This window comes from Macrobrachium nipponense, chromosome 16, assembly GCF_015104395.2.
Source record: "Macrobrachium nipponense isolate FS-2020 chromosome 16, ASM1510439v2, whole genome shotgun sequence".
Lineage (NCBI taxonomy): Eukaryota > Metazoa > Arthropoda > Malacostraca > Decapoda > Palaemonidae > Macrobrachium > Macrobrachium nipponense.
Genome location: NC_087209.1, coordinates 27,237,429 through 27,256,250, shown reverse-complemented (window position 1 = coordinate 27,256,250; position 18,822 = coordinate 27,237,429). Strand labels below are relative to the sequence as shown.

Below are 18,822 nucleotides of genomic sequence, written 5' to 3'. Positions count from 1 at the left end.
GAAAGATAGAGAAAGAAGCTTTGATTATAAAAAGAGATTATTTGGATTTTTAACCATACTCCACATTAATTACGCAGGGAATTTTACTTGCTTTTACAACCATACTCCACTCAAATAAAAGCTACGTCCCTAATTTCTCATGGTAAAAATAAAACAGCTTTAATTAATTAATGAGAATTTCACTTGCTTTTACAATACTCCACTCAAATAAAAGCCACTCTCGTATCTTCTACCATTAAACTGACGAATACTTTTCTAAGCTTTAGAAGTCTAAAGAAACACAGTAGCTTTATTTATAACAGAGGAGCTATGCGGAAAGCAGAAAACAAAGGCCACAAATCGGCAGAAGGTGTTAGCTTTAGTAACATCAAGAGTACATCCCTAAACGCTTCACGGCCAAACCCATCCTCTTGAAAACCTCATAAGACATCAACTGATATCCTCCTCCAATTGTGAGGGGAACAAGGCCACCTGGTTTTCTATGGGGAAATCGTGAGGGGGAAGAGGAGGAGGAGGAGTGAAAGGGGAAGACACTAGAGAAAGAACCAGGAAAGAAAAGGTGTAGATAGAAAGGAAAAGGATGAGGGAGGAAGGAGATTGGGGAATAATTAAAGAGAATAGGAGGAGGAGGAGGAGGAGGAGGGATAATCAGGAACGAAAAACAGATGGAGAGAGATGTGTAGATAGTAGGAGGGACATGGATGAAGGAGTAAGTAGATTGGGAAAAATTAGAGAGGTTATGGAGGGGGAGGAGGAGGAGGAGGAGGAACATGGTAAGCAGGTGCGAGGAGAGGGTCAGATAGTAGGAGGGACAAAGATGAGGGAGAAAAGAAGTTGCGAATGATCAGAGAAAACATAGAGCAGAAGAATTAGGAGGAGGAGGAAGTACGATGGGATGTAGGAGGAGATGGTCAGAAGAGGATGAGGTGGAGGATGATAGGTATGAATGGGGATATAGGAGAAAAAAATTGGTGCTGGTAGGAGGGAAAAGACGGGGGGTTAAGATAAAGAAAGAACTGAGAGAAATGGAAGAGGAGGAGGAGGAGAAGGACAGGGCAATGTCAGACAGCCACAGAACTCCACAGCCGCCACCAACACCCTCTTCTACCTCTGACACAGAGAGAACCTAACCTGCATTTTCAATACTACAAGAGGGAGCAACCATGTCAAGTGAGACGACAACAACAACAGCATCCACCTGCAATCGATTTCACTTCCGAGGGATTTGTTCAGGAGGATCGAGGGACGCGTCTATGGGGATGTGTGTGTGTGTGTGTGGTGTTGTGTGTTGTGTGTGTGTGTAATCTAAGCTCAATATTCCACTTACCTATCTAACGGCACTAAAGGCAGTCAGTTTCCTTAAATACCATTTGCACAGATTTGGAAATCGAAGTCAGTTTCCTTAAATATCATTTGCACAGATTTGGAAATCGAATTATTCAGTGTCAGTTTCCTTAAATATCATTTGCACAGATTTGGAAATCGAATTATTGCTAGGGTGAAGAATAGTTACGGTTGCGTAGTCATTCATTAATGCAACGTCAGATTTAAAATGTGTCCTAAAATGTCATTTGTCCAGATTCGTGATTTATGTGACAATTCGAGTAAAACTAAAAAGTTAAGTATATCTTAGTTTTACCAGACAACTGAGGTTATTAACAGCTCTCCTATGGCTGGCCCGAAGGGTTAGATATTTTTACTTGGGTAGGAACCAATTGCTTACTTAGCAGCGGGACCTACAGCCTATTGTGGGATCCGAACCACATCGGGAAATCAATTTCTATCACCAGAAATAAATTCCTATGATTCTGGAGTAAAACTAAAGCTGTGTGTAAATCTGGTTTCTGCTAATTCATAAAGACAGACATGGCATTGCCATTGACTTATTAAAATCATTTCGCTGTAAAACCAAATAGTTTTTTTAATTAACGTCTCACGGTTTGCATTCCACAAAATTCACACGAAGCAAGAACGTATAAGGGAGGTCGTTTTGTTTTCCCGTCTGTTCATCAAGCACTGTTATGAATAATCAGCCACAATGAAGGTCTTTTACGTAGGCATCCTTACGCACAAAAACTTGTTAAATGACGATCATCTTAGTCTTACAGTGAAGTAATCATAGTTTTCTATCACTACTGATCGAACTCCATTTACATTGATTTCATTTACCAATTCTCTTTTTCTGTAGTTAATTGTGTGAAGTTTTCTAAAAATTAGAAGTTAAAAGTGGTTGAAACTCGTTAAACAGTTAGCATCAAGAATACAGAAAATTTGATGTAACCTGATATGCAAAAATGAAAATAAATGCTCGTAAATAATAATAATAATAATAATAATAATAATAATAATAATAATAATAATAATAATAATAATAAAAACTAATACGGACGAAAACGTCACATCAATGCTGCCAAATTAGCAATTTGTTACCGGCAAAGTTTGTAGTTATAGTATATTAACACCTGCCTTTCTAGCAATGTCAATAAAGACAACTATTGATATGGATTTTTGTCTGTCCATCCGCCCTTTTTCTGTCCGCCCTCAGATCTTCAAAAACTACTGAGACTAGAGGGCTGCAAATTGGTACGTTGATCATCCACCCTCCAATCATCAAACATACCAAACTGCAGCCCTTTAGCCTTGGTAGTTTTTATATAATTTAAGGTTTAAATTTAGGTACGATCGTGCGTCTGGCAACGCTATAGGTGCCAACAACTCAGGCCACCACCAAGCTATCGCTGAGTTTCATGAGCCGTGGCTGAGAGCTTCATACAGCATAAAATGCTGTACAGAAAACTCCATTGTGCCGCTGAAACTTGGGTGCAATTTTTACTCATTTTTAAAATCATCTTTAAGTTTCCTTCCTTGCAAAGTGCTCCATCTACCTTTATTCCAGCGATGTCTCTTTGTTTTCCCGTCGGCCTCCGCTTCCAAACCTTTCCTCCGCCTATTTGTCTTACTTTCCAGAAACTCCCTTTCCCATTGCCTTTACTTTTACTGCTCTCTCTCTCTCTCTCTCTCTCTCTCGGCAATCCATCAATTTTCCTTTTCTCCGTGTCGTCGTCCTCTCCCAACCCGGTACCCTCCCTACCCAGTCTCCGTACCACTCTTCCACTCCCCATCCCCCCCCCCCTCCATATCCCCCAATCCCTTTCCTAAAGGGTTGCGACAAAATATCCGTTTTGTAAATTGCTTTTGACAAGTTATCGGATAAGCCGGTGAAATAACAGTTTTTATTTCGGATGGGATTTGCATTGTTAAATTTATTAAAACATGCAAATCTTCGATTCGATAGGGCACAATACATTCCTCCCATCCAAGGATACGTATGAATTATATATATAAAAAATATATATATAGGCTATGCATACGAATACATACTCCCAGGTCACTGAGCGATCACCGAAGCTAGTATAGATTTATCACTTGGGAGAGAAAGGAGTTTTTTCTCACCTTAAGGGAAATCAATTTCTAGGTATTCATAAATACAATAGGAGTATTTCGTCGCGAGTAAGTAACTTAGTGAACTGAATACAGGAATAAGAACTGTGATTTTCACAAATCCTCTACGAGAAATAAGAGGTTTCTTTAAGGTATCCGAATATTATCAATAAATGAACTACTTCAGAGAGATGACAGAAGTGAATATCGGAAATAATAAACTTAGACTAAGAATATCGCAAGATATCCACTGCCTTGTCTAAGAGGGCGGTAAAAAATGTATCTCAAGTCATTCTAATTTCGGTCATTCAGTAATATTTTCGAATGGAATATATTCAATGAAAGACTGTTTTAACGTGACTGTTCATTTATAATGTAAACATTTCACAACGATTGTTTAAACATCTTAATATAAGGAATTAAAATGAAAGCTAAATAACAATACACAGTTAAAGAGCCATCTGAGAAACATTAAGAACTAAGACTGGACATTATTAAATAAAAGAAAAAAAAAGCGAATACCAAGGAGTGTGCCAAGAGATCTTACCAAAGATGGGCTATATTTCAGGAACAGAGAGAGAGAGAGAGAGAGAGAGAGAGAGAGAGAGAGAGAGAGGGGAGAGAGAGTGAGAGAGACTGCTCTTTTTATGTGAGAGAGAGAGAGAGAGAGAGAGGGAAAGAGAGAGAGAGAGAGAGAGAGGTGCTCTTTTAATGTGAGTGTGTGTGTGTGTGTGTGAGAGTGAGAGAGAGGTGCTCCTTTTATTTGTGAGAGAGAGAGAGAGAGAGGTGCTCCTTTTATATGTGAGAGAGATAGAGAGGTGCTCCTTTTATATGTGACCTGGGAGCACCTTTGACGGAGTGGTTAGGAGGGCCCGAGATAGATCTGAACAGCTTGAGGGACGCGTTTAGGGAAGAGAAGTCATGTAGTAAAACCTATAATACAACTTTCGCGAAGGGGGCGCCGAAGGGCGATGATAGGTCGCTTGAGGGGGGACAAGGCCCGTGGGGGTGGCGGGGGGGAGTAGAAGGATCCCCTTACAGTGGGATAAAAAAAGGAGGAAAAGGTCCCCATATAAGTAGAAAAAAAATATGAGGTTTCATTTCGATTATTGTGGTTTTACAGAATTTCAAGCGAAATGTTAGAATAAGTTTACTGTAGGCCGATGGAAATTAAATGGTTATCCGTTTGGGTGGGTTTGTATCGTAATTCTTCTATAATTAAATGTTCAAAGACCACCTTTAAAGACTTGTTAATGCGAAAAAAATCGTCAGTGATATTACATACTCCAGACGAACAAGATTTTTCAATGCTTACTACAGATTGAACAAGATTTTTCAAAGCTTACTACAGATTGTATCATATATTTATATGTTCTATGGATTTTACAGTTGTCTCGGCTAAGTAAGTGACCCAATCTTTATCTATGGTGAACCGTCTCTTCAATTTCTTCAAAATTCGAACGCTGTAAAATGTACAGCACAGGCAAGCTTCGCTCTATCTGCTTACCCTACCCTTGAACAACAATAGCCATCAATAAAAAAAAACAACAGCAATTCTCAAGGAGAAACTTACCGCTTTTTTAATGAAAGACACAAAGCCGTATCCCTTGGACTTGAGGGTGTGAGGGTCTCGTACCACACGGCAGTCTCTGTGGAAAGAAGAAATAAGGGTCAATGTGCCGTACTCGGAGAGGGAAAGTTCCTTAAGACCTTATTGAGGGTTTCGTCAATTTGTCTGGCCGTCTGTTTCGTGGCAGCGAAATATAGCGATAAAGTTTTAATGGTATAATGCGTTATGCTACATACTACTGTGTGACATAAATGGCGCTGCTGGCCTATACAGAAATGTTTTTTTTTCTTAATTTATTATTTTATAATTTCTTCAGACGGTGGACACCTGACTTACCTAATGAAATGAAAAAAGAATATATATACTATAGATATATATATATATATATATATATATATATATATATATACATACACACACACACACACACATATATATATATATATATATAATATATTATATATATTGTACTATATATATATATATATATATATATATATATATATATATATATATATATATATATATATATATATATATATATTCTACAAACAAGGTCACATTAAAATTCAACCATAAATTAAATTAGCCTTATTCATAATACAATAACTTGTTAATTATGGTCTCTGCCTTCACATTTAGCACTCGCTACGCCTTCCAGGTTGCATCCTTATCCATAAAATAGTCATAAAGATAGCATTATGCAGTGACACAAATACCTATCTATACCTTACCTTTAATCTGCTCTCTCCTGCTGAACTGAAAACGTTTGAGAAAATGTGGAACAAAGTTATAAAAACACATTTGACAGATATTACCCAACTATGGATCCATAAAATATCTGCTGATATACACTTGAACATATCCTTAAAGTGTATATATTTATCACACTATAACAGGTAATACTTTGCAGAACACACTAAAAGATCTATAACAAATACAAAAAAAATACCACCATAAAAGTGAATATTAACATCACGTAAGAATTAGAAGTTCATACAATTCTAGGGGGTTACAATTTCAGATATTAGAAGCGATGGGGTCTAAGGAATGTTCAGTGCAGAATTTTCCTGAAGTTTGCAACAAAGTATGGCATTCTATTGCAAGCGGCAGCGTATCCTAATGAAGCCCGAAATCCAAGAGATTAAGCACTGAGAAACTATCAAGAGAAACTACTAAGCAGCAAACGACCACTAGCATCTTTCCAAGAGAGAGAGAGAGAGAGAGAGAGAGAGAGAGAGAGAGAGAGAGAGAGAGAGAATAGTTTCCCCCTCCTTCCCTCATCTCCCCTCCCCCCCTAACCAAACTCTCCACCACTGGAAAACCGGTAAAGACATTTTATCACGGGGTCTCACCCCACTAACCCCAGCCCCCTTTCCTCCTGGAATTGATGAAATACTTATTGATGCATGAAGACTTGGAATGTCAAATCCCCGGAGAAAAAAATAAGACAAAATTAGGAGGAGAGACACTTTTAGTTTCACGCTGTTTTAACGCGAAGGTGATCGACCCTTTTTGCCTCTTTTTCCTTTATTTTTTCCTCCCCTAGGGTTCCCTTTCCCAATTCTCCACCCTAATCTATAGATTAGTTTTTTTCTAGTTTTTTTTTTCTTGCTCCCTTCTTTAATCTCCCTGGAACCGAAGAGCTGTTCGCAGAAGCATCGTCTCATTACGATGGCTTTACATAATGGTTTGTAATGGAGTCATCTGGTTGGTATCTCTACGCAAGCTTTGGCTTTTTTCCTTCTAATGAGAGGGAGGAGGAAGAGGGATGAGGAGGGAGGAGGGAGGAGGAAGAGGGAGGAGGTAGTAAGAGGAGGAGGAAGGAGGAGGAGAATGGAAGAAGAGGAAAGGAAAGACTGTCGAGAACTGGTGCATCGCACCGCATGAGTTCGTGTTACGAGCTAACATTTGAATAAGCGATGCCACCACAGGATGATGGTGATGACGACAATGACTATGATGCACACGCACACACACACACAATCACACACACACTAGCATATACTAGATGTCTCTGCCTATGCATATAAACACCTCCATTACGGCCTTACATTCCTGTACTGCAAACATTGCTACCTCCTTATGCGGTTGCCTCTGGAGAAAAACTGAGGATCACTCTCATATTAAAACGGTTGCTACCAGGAAAGAAAGAGAGAGAGAGAGAGAGAGAGAGAGAGAGAGAGATTACCCCCTCCCTCCCCCTACACAAAGCCCTGCGACACAATAAACATGAAACACAAGAACACAAACCAATTCCACGTTTGGTTGGAGCTCAATCGACAATCCTACACTTCGCCTTTCCACATTTCAGATACAGATCCGGATCTAGATGAGAGAGAGAGAGAGAGAGAGAGAGAGAGAGAGAGAGAGAGAGAGAGAAACTGTGTAAGGGCTTAGTTTGGCGATGGGTGGCCTACAAAATATAAATCTTACTAAATTTGAGTAGATGGAAATAAAAACTCAAGAGTGAACTACTAATAAATTCATTGAATGAGCAAACAATAGACATTTCTTTCCAAGAGAAGAGAGAGAGAGAGAGAGAGAGAGAGAGAGAAAGAGAAAAACTGTTCGCAAAGGGCTTACTTTGGGGACGGATGGGCTTGGACTTACAAAATATAAATCTTACTAAATTTGAGTAGATGAAATGAGATGGAAATAAAAACTCAAGAGTGAACTACTATCTAATTATGATGAGAACAATTAAGACATTTCTCAAAGGAGAGAGAGAGAGAGAGAAAGAAGGAAGCGAGAGATGAGAAGGAGGACAGAATGAGAGAGAACGGAGAGAGACGAGAGAGAGAGAGAGAGAGAGAGAGAGAGAGAGAGAGAGAACTGTGTAAGGGCTTACTTTGGCGATGGGTGGACTACAAAATATAAATCTTACTAAATTTGAGTAGATTAAATGAGATGGAAATAAAAACTCGAGAATGAACTACTATCAAATTATGATAAGAACAATCAAGTCATTTAAAAGAGAGAGAGAGAGAGAGGAGAGAGAGAGAGAGAGAGAGAGAGAGAGAGAGAGAGAGAAAGCAATGAATATAGAGCAAATTCCCTTATAAGGAGCCACATACTTCTAACTTTACGACCACCAAATATTACGTATACGGGGAGTGGAGTCTGGGGGGATTTTTGCCCCCCCCCCCCCTCCCCCCCCTCTCTCTCTCTCTCTCTCTCTCCTTATAGATTAACGCCGAAGATAGACGGGGTCATTTGATGGACGTTCTCACCCATGAATATAGAATGCTACTTTACGTTCCTCGTTCTCCTCATCTTTCCTCCTCTATTCTCCATGATTTTCTCCTACCGTTTCTCTTATCTTCTCCTCTCCTTTCTCCCCAGTTCTTTCAGGAGCACACACAGGAGAAGGTCGACCTGGAGAAGTATCCTTTATTAAGATAATAAAATTCCTACAGATATCAAGGTCCTTAAAAAATTGTTCTTTGAGAGGCATATTCAACACTGTCCATTTACAAAACTTTACCTGCTGATAAAAGCTCTTCAATTATGTACCTAGTAATTAGTCGACTGCAATGGATAATAGACGAGGATGGATAAGACGAAGGAACAAGAGAAAAAATATGAAGTGAGCAGCCATTCCTAGTCAGACTGTGTACTATCATACAATTAAAAACTAGAGGGCTTTGATAAGGCATGTACCGGCCCAAGTATAGACTTTCATCATCATGTACTCTCTCTCTCTCTCTCCTCTGACCTTCAGATAATCCATTCTATATTCACGTAAATATATATAAACATTTCATCGCATATGATTAAAAAAATCGCTCCATATTTCTTTAATTCCTCCATCCAGCATGTTATTGAAGAATGAACCACCTCCTAGATTACCTCTTACATAGTCTTGTTTATATATCTAGGACGAACAGCAGCAAATGCCAGATACATTAGTATTTCTATATAAATCTAGGCTTTTCATCTTACTCTTCTTTTGTACCATCTTTCTTATTCATAAATTAGTATTTTATTCCCACGAAGGACCATTTCATTAATTCAAAACCAACTCTTTATGAATGCTAGGCTATGTTGTTTTAGACAAAACTAAAGCAAAATGAGTACCCAGTATTTACACAAGTTTCAGACCGTAACATCCCCAAACAACCGGAAAATTATCTTACGAAAATGAATCGTCAGTAACGTCCCAGAAATACGAAAAAGTTACGCCGCGAAGATGAAACGTAAATCTTCATATAAGAAATTATCTTGAATGCAAAGTTTTCTCGTTTACTGCCGGTTGCTAACCATCAAGTGGCCGCCTCATCCATCTGCGTTACTTTCATCACCAAATGAATGAAAATTAATCGACCTTCAAATGTCGTTGCCAGCCCCCTTCCCAATTAAACTAGTTTAATTTACGATTAGGTTTACGGTTTACTGAAGGAACGATAACGAAAGCAAACCCAAGTTCCCAAATTAACTAGCAGTAGATATAAAAAACAAACTAAAAAAAACTAAAAAGCAAAAAAGAAAAACAAACTTTTGGATGAAACTTTAATCGCTCAAAATTAGTACACAAATAATAAAAGTAAACGAGAAAGTGATCAAACTACTAAGATTTCCGAAGGAAATGTATATGTAAAACTAAGAGGAAAATTCATGTATTCAGGACATTGTAAACTTTATGTAATACTTGTTCAAACTAATGTGTAACATGTTGAAAGAGATATACAAATGAAAAATAAATCAATAAATTACACACACACACACACACAATATATCTTTATATATCTTTATATATATATATATATATATATATATATATATATATATATATATATATCTTTTATATATTTATTATTTATATATATATATATAATATATATCATAATCATATACTTTATATATCTATATATATATATAATTATATATATATATTATAATATATATATTTATATAAATATATATTATATATATATATATATATATATATATATTATATATATATATGTAATCACAATATATATATATATATATATATATAGATGTATAAATATGATATATATATATATATATATATATATATATATATATATATATATATATATATATATATATATATATATATATATAGTGTGTGTGTGTATCTGCACAATCTTTTTAAACCAGAATTTAGATTCCCCGGTCTCCAAATCTGGATAGCGACCCTGATTTCTGCGGGGAAAACCAACAGCTTTTCCCTTGGCTGCCTGATGCGGTTATCTTTATATAGGACGCAGATAGGAGTCTCGTTGGTTGTTGCTGCGTCGTCGTCGTCGTCGTCGTCGTCGTCGTCTGCTGTTGGTTGTCGCTCCCATGTGGTTTTCCCTTCCTTCCCCGAGTTCAGATGATAACGTTGGACGGTAGGCGACATCGTAAGTAAAATTTATCACCCTCATTTCGCGCGGAACAATAAGAAAGATACGTGTCCCATTCGGGCCTGTCCCGGGAGAGACCCTCAGTGGCACATAGTATCATCTCATTTCATTATACTTCGTCATTAAACGCTCGGGTGAGACGGCGAAGGCCGACGAACGAAACGTCACGAGAATGACCACTGGGAAGCCGCCGTTCTGGAATCCTCAACATGTGTTTAGATTTGCTGTCCTTTTACAACTTTAATTTGGTCGACAATTCGGCTTGGGTGGACCGGGCTGGGAAGGAACATAAAGAAAATGAACACTTTCTTTGTCACACGCACACACACACACACACACACACACAAACACAAACACACATCCCTTCCCCTATCCCCCTCCCTCTCCCCACCTCAATTCCCACCCTTTAGTTCCTCTATCCCTCACTTTACTATGACAACGTTTTGTCTTTTCCTTTCTTCTCAGTTCATACGGCTACTTTGTCTTCACACTAAGCTGAGAAGAGAATAACGTTTTCCAACAAAAGTTAGATTTTCTCCAAAATTAACTTATGATCACTCAAGATCGTTAAGTTGGAGCTAAATACCATTCATATCTAACTCTTACCACTCAAGTCACTGGATTAGCTTAGATCACACTGTACTCAAGTTATGAACTAATGATCACTCAAATCAAATACCACTCAAGTCACTGGATTAGCTTAGATCACACTATACTCAAGTTACGAACTAATGATCACTCAAATCAAAGACCACTCAAGTCAATGGATTAACTTGGATCACACTGTACTTCATCAAGTTATGAACTAATAATTACTCAAATTCAAATCAAAGACCACTCAAGTCAATGGATTTAACTTGGATCACACTGTACTCAAGTTATGAACTAATAATTACTCAAATCAAAAGATTATTACTCAAGTCTGGATAGAAAAAAAGGAAACAGACAAATGGAGAGAAATAAAAGAAACATAGGGATTAAAGGATGACTTTGTAATAGTTAAAAACACAATCTTTCTTACAGACATTTAGATATGATACAAAGAAAAAAAACTGAATATTTCGTAAACCTTATTCCACTTTCGTGAAACCTAGCTCAGGACAATGCGAGACCTATATTATGGGAACTTATGGAGTAAAGGATTGCAAAACTTTCCTCTTCAATAAAAAAAAATAAAAAAGTTCATATTCGTGTGATGCATCAAGTCCACTCGCTAATCTTCACTCCCTAAAGGAACTAGGATTACGGACGTTTCCAATGGAGAACGTCCTTCTCAGTAAGAGTATGCACACATACCAAACACCACAATATACTGACAAACCCGAGAAAGAACACTGTAAAACTGTTAAATGTTTCCTTTTATTCCTGAAGGAAATACAGAAATTCAAAAGCTTTTTAGACAAGTGTATATTTTTACCTTTCGATTACCTGACAATATACTATCTTCCATCAGTGGGCTGCTAAACTTTGAGCTCTTTGCTTCATGTACGAACATTGCGCTTTTTTCGGATATTTGCTTAATAAACAAATGCCATGTTTTCAAATTGTATTTTGAATAGGCTTTCTTAAAAATAAAAATAATTGTGCTTTGTGCTTTTGGCTCGAGTTGGCTAATGGTATGGTTATATTTGACACCTTGAAAGACAACAGTGTGAAAACATAATAATAGAATTAGGTCATCCAAGGCCTTCCCAAACTGATAAAAACCAGGGTTTCCGGAAAAAATGCCAAGTCAAGGGCGTAAAACTCAATTTCCTAGTGCCGAACTGGTAGGTAAAAGTTCGAGCAAACTTTCTTCTTTGTTGGCCATTGCTGCTTTTTGGGGGAAAAGCACAAAAACTTCTATGAGGAGCAAAAGTACTGGATAAGGATGTTAACATTTAAACGCTTCAGAACTGATTAATTCTTAATTAAAGGTAACTATAAATTACCCCTTACTCGTACTCCCTGGCAAAATTTCTTGTAACGCGCCTGTTACAAGTTGCAACTACCACTGGATTTTATTATTTTTATTATTTATTTATTTATTTTTTTTTAACAAGGCATTAACAAAACACTCGACCATCTTATCAGGTCTGACAAAGGCATATGTATAGACTCATTACAGATACTAGCAATCTACCGGCATAACCAGCTCCGTTTCAGGGAGTTCCTTCTCACCCCAACCCCCTTCGGAGGGGGGTGGGGAAGGTAGGATGAAAACCCATTATAAACCATCTTAGAGGTCCCCATTATAACTCTGCCAAGTTTCATGCCCATCGGACCAGCCGTTTGGCCGTGATTGAATGACAGACGGACGAACAGACATAATGCCCATTATATTAAGATATAGTTGAAGATAGTAAATGGGAAATTATACGAATGATAGGGAATATAATCAGTAAACCGAGAACCATATATTTACAATAAGAAATACGGATCCCTTACGTGCCCCTAACCAGCTTCTCTTAGTATTCCCAGTATTCAGACCGAAGAAAAATATTGAAGGACCTAAATATACGAGTAACATTCGTGTCACGATTTCGCCTCCCCTAAGCGTAACATTCACAAAACTGAATTTAACTTCACTTGCACACTGCTAGTAGACGGATTGTAAAGACGGCCAATCTCACGATAAGCACATCTTTGTACCTAGTTTGGGTGAAATCCCCTACAGCAGCGCAGGAGTTTCAATGATCCTACCTGCGACAGCCACTGACGGATGGGTAGACAGATGGTTTGTTTGTTTGTAGAGTGTTTTTACGTTGCATGGAACCAGTGGTTATTCAGCAACTGGACCAACGGCTTTACGTGACTTTAGAACCACGTCGAGTGTGAACTTCTATCACCAAAAGTACACATCTCTCACACCTCAATGGAATGACCGAGAATCGAACTCGCGGCCACCGAGGTCGGGGCAGACAGATAGACAGATGGACAGACGGGCAAATGAAGGGGAACACAACGGTCTCCTTGACTTAATTTTTTTTTATTATAGGGAAACGAGAAGTTATGACTAAATCCAGCATTAGTTCTAATCAGTAAAATCTGACTTATAGTTGTACGTTACTATGCCTTTAGTGCTTTCCGTCAATTACAAGATTACGAATGTTAGTGTACAGATTGTAAATCAAGTTCGCCAGCCCATATCGCAACATTAAATAATTTTGAATAACACTGTCCAAATGATAACAGCAAAATCTAGTGTGAACACACTACAGGGTAGCAGACTAAAAACAAGAAATGAAAGAAACCCATTAAGTGGACTTACGAACACATCACCAAGGAACGAACTAATAGAGGCTACTTATAAATTCCACACAACTCGTGGCGAAACTGTGATAAGACAAGAGAACAAAACAGTAGAAGAATTAGAAGAATAAAGGGAAGAAGGTAGGTAAAGAAATGAGCGCAAGAAGAATGAGAGGAAACAGATAAAGAAAGGAGCGTCAGAAGAAAACTGTTTGGAGTCGCCGATCAGAAGGTGGTCTCTGTGGCTAGTAGACCAGAGGTCTCCCTCCACGAGGCCAAAGAGGAGACAAGGATGCCAGGGCACTGGTGTTACAGGTGGGTGGGTGGGTAGGGGGATGGTCAATTGCGGGGGAAGGGAGATACAAAGCGCACAGGACAGGGAATAGGAAGGCAAGCAACAGTGGGATAGCAGGAAGGTGGGGGGGCTTGGGGGAGGGGGGGTGCAGGATGATGGGGTCCAAAACGCAGAGATTTCCCATTAAGGACTACAAAAGGCCGTTCATCCCCGCGCAAGGTGGACGTCGACTGGGTAGGGGGATATGGTAGGGAGCCGGGTAGGGAGAGCCTTTTCTTTTTTTTTTTTCTTTTTCTTTCTTTTTTTACCCTCTTCCTCTTCCTCCTCCTCCTCCTCCTCCTCCTGTGTCGCGTCCTCAGATGAAAACTTTTTTCCTCCCGAACCCCTACGTTCCCCCTCCCACCCAGCACCCCACAAGACCATCACCCCGTTTCCCAAAACCAACAATTCCCTCCGCCCTGAATTCCATTTTGCTGTTGGGGGAGGAGGGAAGGGATGCGACGTTATTATTGTGATTGTCGTGACTGTCTTCTTTTTTTTCTTCTTCTTCCCCCTTTTACCTCCTCCTCCTCCTCCTCGTATTCTTTTACTTCTTATGAAAGATGATTTCTTTTTCTATAAAAACCTCTTATATATATATATATATATATATATATATATATATATATATATTTATCACTTTAAATAAAATAAAAAAGATTGTATTTAATGGTAAATATGTATTTAAAATCCTTCAAAATGACTTGAGTCATCGTCACTTGTTTGATGAATTAAACAATTCATCAAACAAATTATCATTCACGGTTTCATCATAAGGATCCCAGATTTGAATCTGGTGAATCAACTGCAGGTTCGTTTTCCCTCAAATGAGCCTGTTTATGCCATAGAAGAATCAATGGTCAAGGAATATTCCAACATAATAATAAAATACCGGCACGTCGTTCTCAACAACCCAATCAAAACATTAACTTGAGTGGCAGTTTGTACATACATATATACGTAGGCTGTTATGCAGCGTTAGTTAGCGCTTAGTTTGTTTACATTACACTCGAGTAACGTATCTTTGGTTTTTTCATTTCTGATCATATTTGCCGCGGTATTCATCTTTTATATATTACACAGATTTGTTAATATACCGAGTATATTACTTGTATTTCTTATGGTAAGTAGAGCAACATATGTAACGTAATAACATTCAGGTTATTTTTATATGATACGTTTTACCCTGCTGCTTATTTTGACTAATATACCCGATATTAGTTAAAATCATAAAAAATTTACTCAGAATTGGGGGGGACGGGGCGACTTATCTTCCGGTTCGACTTATACGCCGAAATTATATAATATATATATATATATATATATATATTTTTTATATATAATATAGTAATATATATGTTATATATAATAATTATAATATATATATATATATATATATATATATATTATATATATATATATATTATATATATATATATATAAAGGTTTTATATACTTCGTGATCAAGTTATTCATCCATATATATATATATATATTATATATATATATTATATATATATATATATATATATATATATATATATTATATATATATATATATATATATATATATATATATATATTCACAAGGGACTAACGGAGGTAAAACTTACATTCCTTAAGAGGGTAATCACCTAACTATTCTGGATTAAAATTTTCCATTAATATCAAAAGAAGCCTCTGATTCCATAATATTTCTTCCGGATACGCTATAAATAATCAAATATCTCCCATGAAAGATTTCCCCAAGATTTATGAAAACCTCATGGAGAAATTTCAAAGATCTTGACTGACCAGGCAGGACGAAGAAAGCACATTTTGTCGATAATGGACTTTCAGAAAAGCAATACAAAAATCCCGTAAGGCTGAGTAACTGCGTAATAGTAGTGAGGTTCTGACGCCTTTTTGCGTATTGAACAACACCCTAATGCTGAAACCTGACAACCTTCGAAATTACAAATGGTAATATAATGTACGTAACATTTACAAAGGCATACGCTCAGTTCAGCTGCGGAGATTTTAATTTTGATGTAACTGATCTTTCCTATACGCGAGATTGGAGTTTGGCAGAATTACATAATTCAGGCAACTTATTGTAGCTTAAGATAAGTGTTTCCTTAGTTTCTATTCCTGCAACAATCGATAACCAAGAAGATTTTTGTTTGTCAGTGTCTGTTACACAACTGAAAAAAACTTTTATACACAAAACTGCATACTTACAAGCCATGTATATGTGTGTATATGTATATTTATATATATAATACAAACTATATGTATGTATATGTATGTTGATATATATATATATATAGATATATATATATATATATATATATATATATATATATATAAACAATAAACTAAACAATAATAGTTTCTTCGAGGATAGTTTGAAGAGTTATCAACTGAGAAATACAAGTATTGAAATTATGGAAAATCAATGATGTCATTCAAAGTGTCGTCCACTTCATGCAAAATCGAGATTAAGAATAAAACAAAATACAAGGTTTGCTCTCTCCTCTCTCTCTCTCTCTCTCTCTCTCTCTGGGTGTTTGTGGCGCAAGAAAAACTATTTATCGACATCCAATTGGTTCAATCTCTAATTGGAGTGTGAAATGTCCGATAACAGAGAACGTGGAGTGGTCGCGGGATGGGTACGAAACAAAAACAAAGCGTTTAGTACCTCATTGATCGTCTTATTTTTTTCTTGATCTTTGTAACAACAATCTTACATTACCCGAGTTTCTTCCCAGTACCCCTTTAACCTATCGTAAAAAAGAAGAAAACAAATCGTGGATTTAACTATTTTATTTTAAGTATTGTCAGAAAATTGTGATACCAATGTCTTCTTTGGATAAAGCAAACATTAATAACAACTATATAAAGACATATTACCGAGGTTGTGCCCAGTGCTCCTTTAACCTATCGTAAAAAAAGATAAAAAAAAACAGAAAGAAAACAAAATCGTGGATTTAACTATTTTATTTGAAGTATTGTTAAAAAACTTTTGATACCAAAATCTTCTTTGAATAAAGCAAGCATTAATAACAACAATATAAACGCAAAAAAATTAATAAATAAATAAAACGAAGTAAAGCTCATACTTCCATCATAGAATAGAATAGCATATAGAATTTAGACCAAAGGTCAAGCACTAGAACCTACGAGGTCATTCAGCGCTGAAATGGAAATTGTTGGGAGAGGGTGGAAAGGAGTGCTTTTTGTATGGTAACACTGCGTCCCGGGCTGTAAATAGTTACGCTGTGTGTAAGTTTTAGGTAAATAAAAGGATATCTGGGTGTACATTTGCAACTGAAAAGTGTTTTAATAATTTACTGTATGCGAATTACACTGTTAATATTCGAAATAGGATATTGTTATTATTGTTGAATGTAAGCTGAATGTAACTATCTAAAGCCCGGGACGCAGTGTTACCAGACGCAAACACCACAGGCGGATGGACAGATGGAAAAAAACCGAGTATAGTTAACAAGACCCAACTGCGCAGATTTCCCCCAAAAGTTATTCATCTGTCAAAGGTTACACCAGTTCATATAATAGCCTAATTTCAGTCAAGTTTATTCACCCTTTTTTTGTGATACCCGGCGTTCACACACACACATTGTATGTGTGGGTGGGTGTGGAGAAAGCAAAATTGAGGTTTCTCATTGGAGGAGAGTTGTAACAAAAGTATCAAAATATAGAGGACTAGTACGAGTAATAAAAAAGAACAAAATCCAAACCCCCTCCCCCTCCCGCCTCTCTCTCTCTCTCTCTCTCTCTCTAACACGTGTAGAGATATCAAGACTGGGGTTTCTCATTGGATAGAAGTTACATCAAAAGTATCGGAATAGAAGAGTAATAATAGAAGCATCACGAATGATACAATACAAAACCCCTTCTCTCTCTCTCTCTCTTGCGCGCGCCTAGAAAGCAAGACTACGATTTTTTCTTGGAGGGGAGTTGCAACAAAAGTATCAAAATATAGAGGGAGAGTACAGGTATTGAGAAAAATAAAATCTAAAGCCCTCCCCTCCCCCCAAACTCTCTCTCTCTCTCTCTCTCTCTCTCTCTCTCTCTCATACACACACAAGGGTGAAAAAACAACCACCTGGGCGTAGGTAACAAAACCGCGGGGCATTCCTTCAACCCTCCCCCCCACCCACCCGACCCCATTGTTTTCTTCCGCAGAGGGAGGGGATGGTTCCTCGACGTAGAAAATAGACAATCAATTAATCTGACATGGCGTGAATTACGTCTATTGTTTTACCGATCAATGATAATTAATTGCCTCTAGGAATTCAAGGCGTGGCGCCAATGATATATCCTGCAAGTTGGGGGGTTAATTATGTTTCCTGATTACTGCGAGGAGATCCTGCTGAATCAACTCATGGTTAGGGGAAGTTCAACAGTAAACTTCTTTCTAATTTAGTGTTCAAATAAAATGCTATGATGAAAATATGGGCGTGTCAAGAATGATAATAATGTAATATTGAACAAGATAATAATAATAATAATAATAATCATAATAATAATAATAATAATAATAATAATAACAGAACATAGAAATTTTGGGGCCAAAGGCCAAAAGCTGAGAACTACGAGGTCATTCAGCGCTGGGACGGAAATTTACAGTAAAAAGACTTGAAAGACGTCACTAGAGGAAAACCTGACGGTCGCACTATGAATCAATTGTTAGGAAAGGGTGGAAAGCAAGATGGAAGAAAGAATACGAACGGAGATGCAGTAAAACTTATGAAAGAGGTTGCAGCGATGGGCCGAAAGGACAATGCACTCCATATAATGTGGTTCGGATCCCACAATAAGCTGTAGGCCCCGTTGCTAGGTGACCAATTGGTTCCTATCCACGTAAA

At 37.4% G+C, this 18,822-nt stretch overlaps 1 protein-coding gene across 3 annotated transcripts in view; it reads right to left on the bottom strand.

Annotated features, from left to right (window-relative positions):
- The window catches only part of LOC135195617 (cytotoxic granule associated RNA binding protein TIA1-like), a 237,059-nt gene that overhangs the window by 115,538 nt on the left and 102,699 nt on the right, over positions 1–18,822 (bottom strand). For all 3 annotated transcript variants that reach the window (XM_064221955.1, XM_064221957.1, XM_064221956.1), the window contains exon 2: positions 5,015–5,090. The gene's annotated coding sequence lies outside the window, so the exon portion shown is untranslated. The remainder of the gene's footprint in view (positions 1–5,014; positions 5,091–18,822) is intronic.